Source organism: Colius striatus, chromosome 17 (genome assembly GCF_028858725.1).
Source record: "Colius striatus isolate bColStr4 chromosome 17, bColStr4.1.hap1, whole genome shotgun sequence".
Lineage (NCBI taxonomy): Eukaryota > Metazoa > Chordata > Aves > Coliiformes > Coliidae > Colius > Colius striatus.
The window spans coordinates 7,712,132-7,726,433 of NC_084775.1; the positions used below are offsets into that span (position 1 = coordinate 7,712,132).

The following is a 14,302-nucleotide window of genomic DNA, read 5'->3' on the forward strand; positions in this document are numbered from 1 at the left end:
ACCCATGTGACCAGTTTTTCCTTTCGTAAGAAAAGCATAACGTGACCACAAGATCACTTCCAAGCAGAAGAGCACATATTTCCAGGGGCAAATCTCTGAGCTCAAGTTCCGACCCTTAGAGATAGTTGTGCTACTAGTCTGGTTTTCTGATCTAAATGTAACACAGGTCAGGTTTCACTGCACAAAAATTTGGTATTGTGAAGAGATCCCACATTCTGCCTCCTTCTCTGTATCTGGCCTGGGCAGTGCACACCCACTGGACAGGCCTTTCAAATCAAAGTGTATGTTCGTGGCTGGTTTTAGGATGAGTTTAGGATGACTTTCCCTGAAAGTCCTGTTCTGAAATGGCACAAGTTGCTGGAATATTGTTTCCCCAGCTGCATAGCAAATAAAAACAGAGCAAGTTACTGAGAGTAATGGTTCAGAAACCTCAATATTAGGAGGTGGCACAGAGGCATTCTGAGAGGAGAAGAAAAGGATGTGGTAGACAATTTGCTAATGCCCAGAAACTCTCTCTGAAAAAGCTAACTGCATGCCAGAATGCCTCAGGACAGGGCTGAGCCCATTGCTCTTTCCACAAAAGCAACTTTTTCTAAATAAGGAGGTCTTTACACGCAGGACTTGGGAATTCAGATTAACTAAAGTTGTGAATTTAAAAGTGAATTAGCTAAACCACATTATACCTCTGTGCAGACATATTCATTCAGTATTAAAATAAACTTTAATTTGGTTTATCTCATTTTACTGAATTAAGAGTATTTTAATTCTAGGAATGCCCATGCAGGGATTAGTGGGTTGAACAAAGGATGAAGTTACATGCTATGCTGGAGTCAAATGTGGCATAGGAAGTCTCCCCACTCCCATGCTAAAGAATATTCATTTCCTCCAACTTGAAAATAAGCTAAATACAATTATAAATTCATTTTTTTCTAGTTATCCATGCTTACAAATCTCAACCTGCATTTAAAAAACCCTACCTCTGGCTCTGCATTTGCCTTGTATTTCTATTTACCAGAGCATATATGTTGTTTACAAATCAAACTATTAGAAGGAAAAAGGATATTGATATAATAAAAAATGGGAAAAGACAACAGCACATAAGAAACATTCATGGCATTACTTTACACACAGAAAAGACAATCACTAGATCCCAGCCATACCTGTGCAACAGTCTGCTTATGGACCTGGATCTAGATTTGGCTTGCACCATTTCCATGAGCTACTAATCTGACCACCTAGCAGATGGGATAGTTCTCAAGTTTTAGAATTGAGATTGTGGTTCTGTTTGTAAGCAACTAGGTACATTTCCTGCTTACTTAAGCATCACAGACCTCTCATAGCATCATCAAGGGCCAAAAAACACCAAATCTCAGCTATTTGCATGAATGCAACAATTTTTCATCAAAAGGGCTCAGCAAAAATAATTTCACAGAAGAGAAATGTCAAGAAATGGTAAAGTTCTAGCTGCCATTTAGGAAAAGAGCCTTCTCCACTTCAGTTTACCTAGGATTGCTGGGAGAGACATCAGGACCATACATTCCAGACATCAGGACCATAGACTATAGAAGTCCTTCTAGAACAAGGGAGATGGACCAATTGCTTGAACTGAGAGCAGTCTGGTAACTGTGGCTACTAAACACGCTGAACACAAAAGAGCTTCCCCCACAGAGGTGCTACTCACCCTTTTTTGAGTAGGAGAGTAAGGAACAAAATAATGAAGGTTTTTATTATAGATCTGAAGTAAACAACACTCTGGCTCCAATGCAATCTTCCACAAGAAGGAAGAACAATTTCTCAAGCAAATGAAGATTGTTAAACAGGAGATAGATGAAAGCATTGCCTCAAAATGCAAGGCAATTGCAGGCTGGCTGGTTGGGAAAGAATTAGCAATACATAATTAAAAAAGCACTCTCCCCTTCCTCATCCCCAAGGTGAATGTAGATCCTGCATAATATTAACTTCTATATCAGCACCAGAGAATGAAGCTATCGCTTGAGGTCTTTCTCATTTCCAGACAGGCCTCTCTCCCTCTTGCTTTCAGTTGCTGGAGGCTATTTCACAGCAGTTACCAGCATGCTCCTGTGTGGCAGGACACACTGTTCATATGTGCTGCTTGTGATGAAAGATTTAGCCACTGGAGAATACCAGGAGGGAAAGAACTTGATAGTAGTTCTTATCTTGACTCACAATAAAAGTCCCTTACTCATGGCCTTGACTGAGCACCAATGAAGCCAACCCTCCTGCTCTTGTGTTCAGAAGGGAGAAGTTGGGAAGAGCTCAGATCACACTTTATTGAGCACTTCTGGTCATTTAGTAATATTGCCTAGAACACAGATTCTCAGGATCATCTCCAGGAAGAGCTACTAAAAAACCAGGAAGATTTAGTATATTCATCAGTGCTAACACACCTGAGACACAGCACAAAGCTGAGTACAGTGTAGAAAGATTTCTGTACAGGTAGAGGTGGAAGGGACTAAGAGCAGAGGATAGAGGTATATGAAATGGAACACTACAGAAAATGCACACAGGCAAACACAGTTTATGCCTTTAGCACAAGCAAATAAAATAAACAGAAGTGAATGACAGCTGCCCAGAGTGATCACTGGTCTACAGGTAATGATATCAGCAACACATTATGGAGCAATATCACACCTTGCTGTCCAAAAGTTCAAGACCAACGACCACTCAGACACAACATGCAGTGGTATAGCTGACCTGTGGAGTTCCTCGCTCCTCAATTCAAGAGGCTGGCAGTCAGCAAGAACAGCTTAAGTGCCTGTGTGTTGTATATGATAGAGAACACCCAGCTACACACAACACTCATGTAAAGCCTAAAACCTCTCTTGCCTTAGGGCATAAGCCAACCACTAACTTCCGCTTTGGGCAAGTTATTCCATAGCTGTTTGTTTTAGGAGTTTTTGTACCTTTCCCTCAAGCATCTGGCGTTTGCCTCTCTTGGAGAAAGGATGCCAGACTAGACAGACAGATCACAGCTTCTTTCTGGTATGGCAATTACTGCATTCCACCCTGGAAGGGGGAGAACACACTGGGGAAAGTGAGGAATGTTAGATGGCAAGTTCCAATAACACACAGCCCAGTTAAATAGCCTTCCTTCACCATCTGGCCTGTCATGCCAGCAGCACTCCAGGAGCATACAGCAGCATAACTTTGCCCTTTTCATTCTCAGAGAGTCCTGTGTTCCACTGCAAACAGCTTTCAATCTGGAAGTCCTCACACATGCAAGAGCAGGATGTTTCCATGCAAGTAACTATGACACAAAACCAGAGGACAGAGGAGAACTGTGATCTGCAGCTCAGGTTAGTACAAACTGCAATGCTAAGGAAGAACTTAGATCTCACTAGCCACAATGGTCCCTGAGCATCAGGCTAAATCAAACAATGTCCTATAGGATCTGTGCCCCTAGAGCTAAAAGAAAGCAAAACACATTATAGTTTACCTATAAACCCAATTCCCTGCAACCTCTGAGTAAGTCAATCCACTTCCAGCAGAATAGTACATACCTGTATCAGCCAATGGACTAGGGGCTTGGGATAGCCTTTACACTTGAAATGGGCATTTGGCAAGGGCTCTTCTTTCATTCTCTGGAGCGAGAAGGCTCTTAAGCTCCCCAAGACAACTACAACCTGAGGAAACTTAGACCCGCCTTTCTACCTAAAAATTCTTCTCTGTGGTGACTTTGGCTGTGTGCCAGTTTAGCCTTCTATTCCAGGTCTCCCAATCTGTGTGTCTGCAGAAATTGTTAGTAGATATCTGTCCAGATTAGCTACCCAGGCACTGTCTCACTTGTGACCTGCTTCATGAATACCCTTCTTGAAAGCAGCTGCTGCTACTGCTGCTGTTGCATTTATCCACTGGAGCCCTCATTTCCTTACTGCCCATCTGCCGCAGAGGAGGCAGAGCCACCCAGTCAAGGCACAATAATTGACAAGGAAGACCTTGCCACACCAAACAATAAAAGCCAGGAAATCCAAAGCCTACCCCTACCTAGTGAGTTTGTGCTGGTTTTTAAAAGCAGAAGAAGAATGTGGATAAGCAAACACAGATACAGTTGAATAACTTATCAAAGTTTAGACAAGCGGTATCTAAATAATGCTGGTTTAACTTATTACTGTAACAAATACAAGAATTGATTTAATAACCTAATGTTGTTTTTGGACAGCAGAGGTCTCCATCAATGGATCAAGAAACTAATTAGATTATCTTATCAAATTAGTGTATAATAGTAGAACTTCTCTATGCATTGATGGAAGCAAGGTTAGCTCTGTACTAGAAAAGAATTCCTGAAAGACAGAAAATGACCCAGCATTTAGCAGGAACTCCTTCTGACTGGATGCATAGTCATTATTTTCTTTCCTTTTCAAAATGTTACTAAATATTATCTTTAAGGTATTGCATAACAAGAAATTTCCTCTGATAATCATTTATTGCTTGTCACTTAACCTCCCTCTATCTTTTTGAGAAGTAGTCAATAGAATTCTCCGAAAGATGTAAGTAAAAGCAAAAGAACTACTGGTGCATATGCAGATCCATTCATTGCAAGCCTACAGTAAAGCTTTTTCCATGAAGGTACAAGCAAAATGACTTGCTGACATTAACTGGCAAGTACTTTGCATTCATATGGTATCTTTCATCTACAGACTTCAAAGCATCTGACAGGAGGCAGGCAGGCAGTTGTTTCTTGTCCAAAGAAGAAGCTGAAGCACAAAGTGGCAAAGTCTCCAAGAGAAGGTAAAACCATTAACAAATATCTAAATTAACCGATTCCCAGTCCTTAAAAATGAATTGCTTTGTTCGCAGTACAAATTACATGTGCACTTGAGAGCAGAACCACCACTCACCCACACCTCTCTGAGAACTGCTAGGGATTCTTTAAGAATTTAAATTTCATTAATGAGAAATTAAGCAAATACAGAACACAAGAATACTTTTCTACACACAGGGTAATGATGAAACCAATGCATATCTTAAGTCCTGTAGTGCTCTGAGGAGGAGCACTCCTTGCGTGAACCTGCAGAAGCACAGGTCTTCATTCATGAGGGGAGGAAAGGAAATCCTGCTACATAACCTAGCAAAGGTTTAAATAAATCTGTTCAGATTAAGATCTCTCCTCTCCAGAGAATAATTAGAACTGTGAGAAAGGTTATGGAAATATTTTATAAAATGCCATCTTAAAGAGAGTAAGCCTTGTTTCAGCCCTTCACCTTATTCTTATAACTGAAGAAATGCTGACTGCCTAGAGCACTCAAATGGTCAGCAGAAACTCCTTTTAAACATAAATAGGGGAAGAAAAATCCCCACACAGTGCCACTTTAAAATAAGTGTATCAATTCCTGTAAGTTTGAAAACAAAAACCAAAACCAACCTGATGCTGAGGCAAGCTTTGGAGCAAGCAGTCTTTTAGCATTGGTCAAGGAAACTGCAATAGAAATATTTTAAAATGCACTCTCTAGCTATGAGATCTCTCATGGCCTGTGGAGGTGGATAATATTAGAGGCCACTAAATCCTAAAGTTTATTTTTCTTAAAGTTTTCACATCAAATAAAGCTTTGTTTTAAAATGTATGGAGCCAACTGTTAGAGCATTGAGGTCCTGGTTATTAGCCAGCTAGAGACCATGAATTATGTTTAGTGAGAAGTTTATTGGCTCAGTAAACACCATTCCAGCTCCCCTCACCCCCGAACTGTGGAAGCCAAACCAAGAGATATTCAATGCCATGTTACTGCTAGCACCAGAGCAACCATTATCTGATTATAGGCATTTTATTTTTTGTAAGGAATTTGCTATTGCATCATTTAATACACGGAAGTCTTTAAATTTACCAAGCCAACACACAAAGAGTAAGTAACTGTTTGGTCCTGTTTACTATCTTCTGAAGCAGCAATACTTGTTTCTACCTCATAGCTTTCCAAGTCCAAGCACTATAGAAATGCAATACCTCAAACTCTTAGTAAGGCAGGAGTCTGGCAAGGAATTTAAAACACTAGCAAGATTAGAGTGGGCAACCACAAGAGCTTCCTGATAAACCCATCCTATGGAGCCAGGTTAGAGTACAGGGCAGAAAGAAGTTGCCTTTATTTCCTCTTACCGCCACTTTGTCTTGAGGAGACTCATAAAAACATGGTCTATTCTGCATTCTGAGAGTAGCTGGCCAGAGGTCAGTCTGATTGGACTTAGATGTTGCCCTTTTTAAGCTACACAGTCAAGAACAACTTACAACATTACAACTTAATGGGAGACTTAGCTACAGCTCAGATAGTCCAGGTGAGATGCACACACATGCACAAATTGGAACTAGAGCAGACTGATGTGGCATTAACACTCCCTAGCCCTACAGCCATTTATGCACAGCACCAGGAACCCAGAGGCTGAAACAGAAGGTAAGCATCTCCAGAACTAGCAAAGACACGTGTAGCTGTGCAAATCCAGAAGCAACTTCTACTCATGTGGCTGGCTTTGTCCTGGGCACAAAGCTGTTTTATCTGGTTACCTCGCACTGCCAGGAGCTAAAGCCATACATAGAGTAAGCAATGATCAGTCAGTGTGCGGCAACTTGTTTGTGTGCTTGTTGTTCCAGTTCTCTCTACACCAGAAGACTGTACAAGGACTGTGTCAGTCCTTGAGGCAAGGAAAGTTAATTTAGTTGGAAGAGTAAGGATGTGAAAAAGTGTGTTATAATAACAGTAGTCTGTTCTGGTAGCAAAGTAAACCAGAACTGAAGGCATTTAGGTTCTACTTCTAGTTCTCTCCATCTGTCACACCATCTTGGCTCAATAATGCATGTCTTCGTGTCTCTGCTTCCTTTCTCTTCTTTTGCCTATGCTGTCCATTTAGACTGTGACATTCTTCAGGGAAGAGATTGTACTTGTAGAGTACCCAGTGACCACCTTGGGGCTCTGCAGTCCCTAAGACAAACAGTGTTTTTATATAAGGACTTTGCTATAGACCAATTGACAAAACATCAATTATGAAACCTCATATTCTCATGTAAATGCTTTTTCTGATGCTCTGAAAATCCCAATGCCAGAATCTGTCCATATGACCAGAAAGAACCTTGGCAGCACAGATCCTTAATGTGCAACCTATCCCACAAGGGCATGACAAGGCCATATCATCCCACCACCTCTAGGGAGCATGCACCTCTAGGGAGCAGGCACAGTTAAAATCTTTCCACCCCAGCAGTGGTGAAAGACAAGATACCCTTCTCTTTAAACTTAACCCTCTCCCTTCCAAGGAATGCCTGGAATTTCTACTATTTCCCAGAAGAGATTGGAAGGCAAAGACTTGGCATGGGGCAAGACAGATAAGAGCAGTTGCCTTCTCTAGGTTTTGTTAACTCTGCATAATTGCTTAGGGCATGTGATGGTTAGAGAGACACATACACATCTGTCAGAGACAGACTACAAATCACTAGTATAATTTCAGGCAAACACAATCTAGTTTACAATGTGGCTGTGGTATATAAAACACCTCTGTAAAACTACAGTGTAATTCTACTGCTGCAGATTTAATTTACAAAGTAATGATATAGGTTTCCATCTCAAAGACTGCTATTTAGGATCACTAAGATGCTGAATAAAGTCTTTGCTGTTTTCTGGGTAAAGGCTGATTGTTGTTGGAAGCTTCTCTAAGCAAGCCACATTTAAATATCATGTTTTGCAAAAGGGCTCATATTGTCTTGCATGTGAATTCAAGTTCCTATACCAGTTTAAAATCTGGGTCAGAGCAATTTGCTTACATTTAGAGTCCTTTTCCAAAATTAATGGCGTGTGGGATTCAGAGTTGTAGATATAAGACAACTGGATAAACTGCTATTATCTGCTCTGCATCATTCACGTATCATCTACAGTTTTCCTGCTAAGCTTTGTTCACAGGTACAACCCACTTCTTCTGCAGTTGCACATTCAGCATACTAATGATATTATTCTTGGCCATCCTGCTAAACTCACAGTATAAGTTAAATGCACAGTAGGGAGTCCTGCTGGATTCTCAGCAGTTTTTAGATGGCTACAGATTACAGCTGGCCAAGGACTGAAGTTTTGATAAGCAGTCATGAAGTTGAGAGCTTTTCTGTTCAAATAGGATGTTCACTAGTGCTGAGTACCTCCATCACTTCTCTGGTGACAACTAGATTACATAAATGTACTATGCTTAGGGCTACATCAGACCACCACTTGGAAGCTCCAGCTAGTGCTACATACAGCTGCCAAATTGCTTAGCTAAATTTCACACAGGGATCACACAGAACAACTGTGATGGTTGATGTTTGTTTCAAAATGCCATTCAAGGAGGTACTTCTGTATTACTAATATCTTGTATGAATTGGGTGCTGGCTATTTCGGACACTGTATCCTGGCAAGCAGATGTTAGCTGGATGCTAAGCCCTCAGCACACGTATTTAAGTATCTCTGATATAGAAATCTGGGTGCCATAATATGTGCTCAGGAGTCCCACCTAGAGCCAGGATCCTGCCCAAATTTATTTTGGTGCTTCTTGAAAGAAGACAGATAGGAAGGAGCTAAGAAAGAAGCCCAAAACCACAACAAAAATTTGCAAGTTAAACTTACTGACAGAATTGACCTGCAAAGTGCAAAACAATAACAGAGATTATGATATTCACACTTTCTCATAGTATTCCTCCAGGTACTGAATATAGTATTTTCTTAATACAAGACACTTTGAAGTGCCAATCAATGAAAGACATTAAGTACAATAAAAACATTGGTTTTAGCATAAAAACGTGGTTCCTACCTATGGGCTTTTAAAGAACTCTGCAGAGTCTTACACTTCTTGTAGGTAAATTCTAAATTTTCATCCCCTTGTTCACAAGCCAGGCAGAATAAAAATATCCACCTACACTAAACCAAAGGGAGCCACTAGTAACCCAGACACAACCACAACAGACATTCTCGACAGTCTTTGGCTTAATAGAACACTGCTTTGTGGTTATACCCACCACTAGGATTTAATCTTGCAAGTTCTAGCACATTTAATTTATTCCAGGTCATGCATCAAATATAATATTAAAATTTAAGATGGCATTTGAGATTGAGACTTTCTTTTGCAGTGTGAGTAAAAGAACCCAGTTGGGACTGCGGGTGCACTAGCATATTAATACATAAACACAAACTTGTAGCCATCACTCAAGAAAAACAATTGGTCTTTAAGAGGGGAAAAAAGTTGTAAAAAGAATCAATTCCATTAAATAGCTCTATAAATCAATTCCCCCAAAAATCAATAGGAAACTATATCCACAAGGTGCCAAGTAACTCCCACACATCAGGTGCATCTGTCCATGATGGTGGCCACGCAGCAGCTCTGCCTGCCAGGGATTCAGACAGGCAGGGGCTGGAGCAAGAACCCCTACATTGCTCACCCTGCCCTCCAGCTCCCTCCTCCAGCGCCTTCTGCCTTGCTCTCTCAGGGTGAGCTGCATGCTGAGGCCTCTGGGGAAAGCAACATCACTCATTTCCAAGGTTTGCCCATCTGTATGATAGAGCCAAAAATGAGAGCAGACTCATTCTGTTCCTCACATAGGCCATGCCTCTAGATAGAGAAGTGGGCAGTCCCTCTTAAAAGACAGCAGAGGGAAACTCGTGTTACTAGCTAAAGCCAGGCATCCCACATGCCCAAGTCTGAAATGAAGCACGACTTGGATTTTTCAGCAGGCTTTCTGCCACATACAGTGTCCCCAGAGGCATAGCTGACTTGTGCACAAACATAGGGAAGGTGGTAGAGGAACATGCAGGATATTGGGTCCAACAGCCACCAGCATGCACCAAGTCACCTACTGGTTAAACAAACTACTTGTTTAAGAACAAGTTCATGAGCTCCACATTGCCTCAGTTTTGACTGTTCAATGACTCCCCAGTGACTGTGCCAGGCCACTACCCTCTCACTTTCAAAGTGCAGCTCAGTTGCATTTTCACATTTATAGGCTGTGGATGCCCTTTCAGTGATCTGAGAAGCCCTTGGGGCTTTCATTTTGTGTTGGCAGCTCTCAGGTGACTTCAGAAACAAACCCCTGAGGCTTTTGTTTTGTGTGGCAGAGAAGTGAGGGCACAGAAGATTCTGGCTTTGTGAAAACCTGCAGAAAATATCATGTCCCATGTCTTCCCCTTCATGCGTTCCACATGTGCTGTCATGTCTCTGAGCCCATTGTTGACACACACTATTTAATAAATTCAGACATAGCTTTTTTGCAGTAGAAAAGCTTAATGAATTGGCCTCTGCTACTCATCACTAAGTACCAAAACCCACTTTTGCCTGTTGTAACTGAACATCAAGTATAACTTCAGTTCAGTTATTGCACACAGGAACACTCATATCTGGTGTTATTCACATATAGTTAAATTAGAGAAAGAGTGCATATGTGTGTGTGTGTGTGTGTGTGTATAATACATAATGATCAATTTAATGAGAAGGATCAAGACTGTTCATGGCAGGGAATGAGATTATGTACTGCTTCAAAGCTCTGTGACCCAACTGCAGGAGACATCTGATCTGCAATATGCATCTTAGCTGTTGGGGCCTGATCTTACCAATAAGCACCCTCAACCTAATGATTTTAATAGGATTTGGGGGCATTTGATATCAAACCTTCCATCAGTCACAAGTTTCCCTTAGACTTAAGGGTATGCAGTTCTGGAAAGCAAGACTTTGACATAGGCTGGAGGTTTGAGGTCAAGAACAAATGGGAACTGTAAAATCAGAGGCTTCAATCTAACCACTGGTATCTAACAAGACAAAGCAGCAACACATTCAAGTTTATCTCTTTTGGAATATTCCTTAGAACTTGATCATATGACCCTTCTGCTCTAGAAGAATTAATCAAACATTAAAAAACATACCAAGGGAAGTGGAAGGACACTGTCAGTAGAACAAACTGGAAGTCACAGTAGGTGTTTTTAGTTTTCCTGTCCCTAAAAGCATCTGCAATGGTACTTTCTTATTTACTGGGATATCAGCTTGACAGAAGATTTTTGCCAAGTGGCCTTGAAGTATTATAGTAGGAAGGACATTATCAGAGAGTTTTGAAACAAAGACCTTATTCTAAAGAGAATCTTCATGCACAAAACAATGCTACATCAACTCTTGCATGGATGTAACTAGACTATTTGGTGACTTTCTGAAGTTCTGGAGTAGCTTACAGTGAAGAAATTGCCTTTATGTTTATGAAGGACACCTCATACCATGGTGCAAAGTTTGTGTCGAAAGAGACAGAGAAAACACAGAAATAGGCAGAGCTCAGAGACTTAAGAGTGATACGGCAAATATGTAGAAATGGTTGGAAAAAACAAGCGCACAGCTGAGGATTCTGGAGCAAAGAATCCAACAGGTTAGACAACCAAAGCATAAACTGAAATAAGGAGCTTCTATGGGCTAAAAGTTGAAGCTAGCACAGGGATCTGACGTGTCAACTTGCATTTAAAGACTATCATGGTTAAAATCATACACCAAATTGCATAATAGATAAGGAAGAGGAATTGAAAGATTAGTCTATGGAAATAAGACTCAGAGAGAGGATTGTAAGGAATTGTGTTTTTAAATCCTGCTCCTAAACTCTTCTATACTCAAGGAAAAAAAATCTTAAATCCCATTTCCTGCCACTATAGCGCTAAAAAGTTAACACCATATTTCATAGTGGTTAACATGAAACAGGATTATTGTGCTGACTTGTTCTTAAAGAGCAAATACATTCTAAAAGCAGATTGAGAAGGAGGTGGATTTCTTTCTGCCAAATCCTCTGACAAAAAACAGGAGGGAGAAAGTGTATTTTTCTCTTAAGTCTTCTGGGGATGAACAGAATTTGTCTGTTGCCCTGAGTAGAATTGATGTACTCTTCCAGTTGGACTTTGTATAGTCATTCACTGTAGAGACTGACTTCATATGAATCATGCTTTTCTTTTCTACTCAGATGAAGTGCTTACATGCTGAAATTTTCAATGAAACCAGAAGAAATGCTTTGTTTATTCCTAAAACATTAAGTTTTTAAAATAAGCCAGAAAGGTCTTACGAAGAGGATCCAATGACCCATCAGAAGGAACAACTTTTCAATGCCAGCTAATGAACTGCCTCCTAAGAAAAAGAATGATTCAGACACATACCCAGGCAAAAAGACATCCCAGCCAGAGCCTTCTCTGACACAGTAGTACCATAGTCTATCCAGGACTTCCCTATGTCAAAGCCTTTTATGCAGAGAGCACCTAGGGAGTGAGCATGACACACATCCAGTGAGACTCGTAATGTCTTGCCTGTTTTCTCTTGAGCCTCTGAACTGTGACCTCAGAGCAAATGAATCTGAGAAGAAAATACATTAATCAGGCATTCATCCAGCCAGGCTCAGGATTTTTAAACCGAGGATCTGAATCAGCTTTATCACCTCCCACTTCTTCCCTGATACAATTAGTCAGCATCTGCCCTGGCAGCCAACCCACTGCCTCTCAGAGAGGGGGACAAGCAGCTGCAACTCCTTTACCCACCACCTACTTCCTACCAGGCTGCAGAAACACAGAGAATAGCTTACTGAACCCTGCCTGCCAAAAGTTAGCATCCCTTCCCTACACCCAGGGGAATGAAAGGCGCTGAGAACAGTCACAGCCTCTTTGATTCCTTGCTCCAGCCCAAGTGCATGTTCAGACGAGTCCCAACCACACCTCTCCCCACCTTGGGCCAAGGCCATGCCAGCTCCACACACCTGTTGGAGGCTTCCCCACATTTTAAGGGAATCCCCAGAAGGGGATTCGCAGGTGCTCCACTCCCTTCAAAGAGTTTAAACAACAAATCAGCCTGGGAAATTGGACCCATATTATTTGGTGTGGCCCTCTGACCTTTTCTGAAACGTTCTCAGCCCATCAGGCTGGTGGGACTGAACTTCACAGGTAAGCGTTTTGAAAGAAGCATGTGCTTTTAAAATCCAGTTGAATTATTGCTAGGGAAAGTTTACAAAGGCATCACAGGTATCCACAGCAGTTTTGCAATTCCAGGTTTCAGGTGATTACAACAAATAAACAGGCATACAAGTCAGGGTCGGAAGCGGGCCTTTACTTAAAGCCCACCGCAGCAGGCACTGGAAAAGCAAATAAAACCCCCAAGCAGTTCAGTTTTACTCAACAGCTACAAGGCTCCAGCCCCACTCCTCAGACTGAGTTGTGCAAGCTCTTACTCCAGCAGTCACACTAAGTTCAAGCAAAGTGCCTGAGTAAGCATTTGCAGAATCTGACCCCCCCGTCAGTTATCCATACGGCACCTATTTGTGCCTTGCATTGCAAGCTCTTTAGCCAGGGATATGGTCTGGAAGTATATTGTCAGCTGCAATGTGCTTTATCTCCATTTATGGCATTAAATCTAGTTTTTGGTGCCAAGTGCAGCATTACCCTCACAATGACATCTATTAAACACAGTTTCCCCTGAAGACTCTGATCTGACCAACAACCAGTTTGCACTGTGCATTTTTTACTTTATTGCAAAGCCATGTTCATGCTACATCTCCATTGTTTCATTTCAATCATTTTGTTAAACAAATTGTAAGACAGGCACTGAATAATGGAAATCCCACACCCTGGCATTACTCTGACTCAAGATGCTGCCGTCTTTTCTTCTCTGAAGATGTAAAAAAAATGGGAACTGAAAACAACATTAAAGCAACAAACTTCACTGATTAGTCTCCACTAACGTGTACATTTAGTAGAGGCAGACTTGCTTTCTTCATGCCAGTGCAAGCATTCCTGATGGGCATCCAGCCCCTTCCCCCCTCCCAAGGCACAGAAGGAGGGGTGGGACAGCAGCATGGCACAGCATGGAGCAGTTCTCATGGAAAAAAAATCTGCCAGTTCCCCTGAAATGCTGTGTCCTGCATGCCACAAAGGACAGCTGCTACCTTCTCACTTACAAAAACGTGACCCCAGCCAGTCAATCTACAGAGCTAACACTGTCAGATACCCTCCCACTCACCACTTTTGATGGTCAAAGCCATTGTAATGAAGCAGCTTCCCCTCCACCTCAAAAGGGGATGTGTTTTGCTTTTGCTCCAGGAAGGCTTAGGGGAGGTGCTTTGAGTTGGGTTTTTTGGTTTGCTTTTCAGTCGGGGTACAACCAAACTGGTTTAGACAAACACAGAGGCAGCATGGGTCCATGTGTAACCATGGAGGAAACAAGTACCAATAAGCAAATATTCTGAGTAGTGGCAGAGTAGATGCACATGGAAACTTGCTTGGACTCACCTAGACTCCTTTCCCCCTTTCTTGTCCAACCAGTTCAAGGATGGGGAACGTTCAAGGCCTCT

The 14,302-nt window shown here is 41.7% G+C and overlaps 1 protein-coding gene across 5 annotated transcripts in view; it reads right to left on the reverse strand.

Annotated features, from left to right (window-relative positions):
* HIC2 (HIC ZBTB transcriptional repressor 2) overlaps positions 1-14,302 on the reverse strand; it is a 73,703-nt gene that overhangs the window by 49,903 nt on the left and 9,498 nt on the right. The window contains exon 1 of one of the 5 annotated variants that reach the window (XM_062009998.1): positions 14,241-14,300. The exons of the other annotated variants lie outside the window; for them this stretch is intronic. The gene's annotated coding sequence lies outside the window, so the exon portion shown is untranslated. Of the gene's footprint in view, positions 1-14,240; positions 14,301-14,302 lie in introns of those variants that run through there. 5 annotated transcript variants of the gene reach the window in all.